The 4,195-nt window shown below is 48.2% G+C and overlaps 1 pseudogene; it reads left to right on the plus strand.

The window, feature by feature from the left end:
• The first annotated feature begins 1,662 nt into the window (after nt 1-1,662).
• Nucleotides 1,663-3,976, plus strand: LOC117060290 (annotated as a pseudogene).
• The last annotated feature ends 219 nt before the right edge of the window (nt 3,977-4,195 follow it).

The raw sequence follows: 4,195 nt of genomic DNA on the forward strand, positions 1-4,195 counted from the left end.
AGATTTGTACCAGTACTGACTCAAGATATCCATGTTTTCAAGTTACCTTAATAAAGTTAAAAGTGTTTAAACGTTCGCTGACTGTGGCAGTGCGTCAGTACCTCTAGAGGTGTGGTTGAGGGGAAAAGCACGAGAGGTTTCCTTGAGGTAAAAGGGACGGGTGGCTTATTTACCTAACACACAGAGGACTGGGCAGGGAAGCCAAAGGTGCCACGCAGTTGCCAGAACGAAAGGGCAAGCTGCAGCAGTTTGGGAACCCAGGGCGGGAGATCCCAAGGTGGCAGGAGTTTCACTTTAAGAACGTAAAGCACTGAGGTACCCCAGAGACACTCCCATATAACCAATGAAGGATTCATCCTAGTGGACAGTGAAAGCTAGGGAGAGTCACGGTTGGGGAAGAATCGAAAAGGGTGAGGGAGTGGGATCCCTCACAGCCTCCACGGTCACTTACGGACTCACTGTTAAGACAATCATGGAAGACAATCTTACTTGGCTACGAGGGATCGCCAAAGAAGAAAAAGTTTCTACACTGGTGGCATAAAAACCAGAGGGTTCTGTGCCCGGGGACACAGTAAAATAACTTGAAGGCGGTACATAAGGGCACTTATTTATTTTACTACAATTCTTTCCTGCCTCTTCTCCAAGAATGGTCTCTTCCAACTCTATGATTCTATAATTCTTCTATGATTCTATGAATTCAAGGTGGCATGCATAGTTCTCCTCCAGTGAACTTCATTGCTGAATGAGGGCTTGAATCCTGGTCTCTCCCAGGTCCTAGTCCGACACTCTAACCACTGCACCACACTGCCTCTTGCATATGAGCACCATGGGAAGCTCTCAAGCACTGAACATTCCTTTGTAGTCACTCCGAGACCCCCAAAGGGATTTCTCTGTTGTTTTTTCAGGGCTGCTGTTGCGGATGTTCCCAAATCAGAGTGCAAAATCCAGACTCTCCCCGCTTTACCTTGGGCCACAGGGAGAATCCCAGCTTCATTTCCTCGTTATGCATCCTGAATTTTGCCCTGAAGCAAGACGTGTTCCCCAGTGCCGTCTCCATTCCCCTGCTTCCCCTCTGCACCGTCAGCAGCCTTCACCCTCTGAAGAAAAAAAATGCTCTCCTAGGTAGGTGCACAACTCTCTTCATTATTTAAAAAAAGAGCATGCTAAATGCAGCATGAAATATTTATGCTGTACGACTTATATGATAAGAATATTAGATCGCTAGAGATTGCTCTAATTGAAATTGTCTTCAAGTGATGCAAGAGCCCAGTTTTGCCTACCCTCGTTAAAAACATAAAACAAATAAGAGGCGGGGAAGTTGAAGCCCGGAATATTCTTCCCATCATCATCTTTTGGCTGTATGTGGGTTTTTTTGTGGTCTGCAACATGAAATGAGCCCCCTTGGATCCAATATATCTTTGGCACTGGCAGGATCTTGTGGTGGGTTCATTTTTTAAAAAATCCCATGCGCTATATAGTCAAATATTTGAGTCCCATCCTACCCTTCCTCTGCTGAGCTTTGGGCAGCGTGCATGGATGTTGGTTCTAGAATCTCCACTAAAGAATCATTGATGGGGGGGGGTCATCTCTGCTTCCAGTGGCAGTGAGTTCCATAGCTTAACTATGTTATAAAAGAATACTTTCTTTTATAACATTCATTGGATGTCCACAAGTTCTAGTGACAGAGGGGGGGGGGGAGGAAACCTCTCTCCATCCCCTTTTCCCATGCCATGCACAATTCTATAAACTTCTATCGTTGACTCTTGGTTGCCTTTTCTCTAAATAAAAGAATCCCAGATGTTGTACCTTTTCCTCATAGTGGAGTGGCTCCATCTTTCTGATCATTTCCCATTCCTTCCCTAATGATCCCAATGGATTCAAGTTACAAGAAAGGAGATTCCCTTGAGGTTTTTAAGCAGAGGTTGGATGGCCATTTGTCATGTGTGCTTTCCATCAAGATTCCTACATTGCAGGGGGTTGTACTGGATGCCCCAAGGAAAAGCGGGACATTCCAGGATCAAATCAGAAACTGGGATGCTTCTGTAAATTTAGGACTGTCCCTGGAAAATAGGGACACTTGGAGGGTCTGCAAGAAGGCTCTGTGTCTAGTTCTCTGTAGCCTCACTTCCTGCAGTGAGAGAACCAGCAGAAGGCCCTCGGAGCTGGACCTCCGTGTCCGGGATGAATGATGGGGGTGGAAACGCTCCTTCAGGTATACTGGGATGAGGCCATTTAGGGTTTTAATGGTCAGCTCCATATCCACCCAAGATTCTTGATCAGGGTTGGCCATGGCGACAGCCGTGGTGACAGCAGCCCCAGGCGGAGGTTGTGCCGGGACCAGGAGTGCCAAAGCTGGGAGTGGAGATGGTGAAAGGGGAACTGTTGGACATGAGGCCACGCTCCACGGACCTGCAGTACATTGGCAAGGGGGCTTACGGCATGGCCTGCTCTGCCTATGATCATGTCAACAAGATCCAGGCTGCCATAACGAAGATCAGTCCCTTTGAGCACCAGGCGTACTGCCAGTGCACACTGTGAGAGATCAAGATCCTTTTGTGCTTCAAACATGAGGAAGAGGAGGAGGAGGAGGAGGAGAAGAAGAAGAAGAAGAAGAAGAAGAAGAAGAAGAAGAAGAAGAGGAGGAGGAGGAGGAGTTTGGATTTGATATCCCGCTTTATCACTACCCGAAGGAGTCTCAAAGTGGCTCACATTCTCCTTTCCCTTCCTCCCCCACAACAAACACTCTGTGAGGTGAGTGGGGCTGAGAGACTTCAGAGAAGTGTGACTAGCCCAAGATCACCCAGCAGCTGCATGTGGAGGAGGGGAGACACGAACCCGGTTCACCAGATTACGAGTCTACCGCTCTTAACCACTACACCACACTGTCAACGGCATCAATGACATCCTGCATGCACCTACCATCAACCAGATGTGTGATGTATATATAGTTCAGGGTTTGATGGAAACTGATCTCTATAAGCTGCTGAAGACCCAGCAGCTCAGCAATGACCACATCTACTACTTTCTTTACAGGGACACGGGTGGTGCTGTGGGTTAAACCACTGAGCCTAGGGCTTGCCAATCAGAAGGTCAGCGGTTCAAATCCCCGTGATGGGGTGAGCTCCTGTGGCTCGGTCACAGCTCCTGCCCACCTAGCAGTTCGAAAGCACATCAAAGTGCCAGTAGATAAATAGGTACCACTCTGGCGGGAAGGTAAACGGCATTTCCGTGCGCTGCTCTGGTTCGCCAGAAGCAGCTTAGTCATGCTGGCCACATGAGCTGGAAGCTGTACGCCAGCTCCCTTGGCCAGTAAAGCGAGATGAGCGCCGCAACCCCAGAGTCGGACACAACTGGACCTAATGGTTTACCTTTACCTTTAGTACTTTCTCTACCAGATTCTCCTAGGGCTAAAATACATTCATTCTGCCAATGTGCTTCATCGGGACCTGAAGCCCAGCAACCTTCTCATCAGCACCACGTGTGACCTGAAGATCTGTGACTTTGGCCTGACTCGGATCGCAGACGTGGACCATGACCACACAGGTTTCTTGATGGAGTACAGTGGTACGTTGGGTTATAGACACTTCAAGTTACAGATGTTTCAGGTTACAGACTCTGCTAATCCAGAAATAGTACATCAGGTTAATAACTTTGCTTCAGGATAAGAACAGAAATTGTGCTGTGGTGGCGTGGCGGCAGCAGGATGTCCCATTAGCTAAAGTGGTACCTCAGTTTAAGAATGGACCTCCAGAACGAATTAAATTCTTAACCCGAGGTACCACTGTACATCGTTACTTGGTGGTATCGAGCCCCTGAAATTGTGCTTAATTCCAAGGGCTACATCTAGTCTATTGACATACAGTCTGTGGGCTGCATCCTGGCTGAGATGCTGTCAAACCGACCCATCTTTCCTGGCAAGCACTACCTGGACCAGCTGGACCACATATGCACCCAGGCCCTGACTCTCGCTCCCTGACTCATCCTCTTGCTGAGCAGCGGAGATCCTCAAAGCAGAGGCCTCTTTCGGCTTGGATCTTGGTACTCAGAGGAATTTCGGAGGAATGCTGCAACCCCGCAACCTTATGAGGAGAGAGTAGGCAGCAAATTATTTAATACTTCTTAAGTGCCCCAATCAATAATGCAGGGACTGTGCACAGATGAAGTGACAGTCCCTGCCCAGGATTTTACCATCTGA

Source organism: Lacerta agilis, chromosome 1 (assembly GCF_009819535.1).
Source record: "Lacerta agilis isolate rLacAgi1 chromosome 1, rLacAgi1.pri, whole genome shotgun sequence".
NCBI classification, from domain to species: domain Eukaryota; kingdom Metazoa; phylum Chordata; class Lepidosauria; order Squamata; family Lacertidae; genus Lacerta; species Lacerta agilis.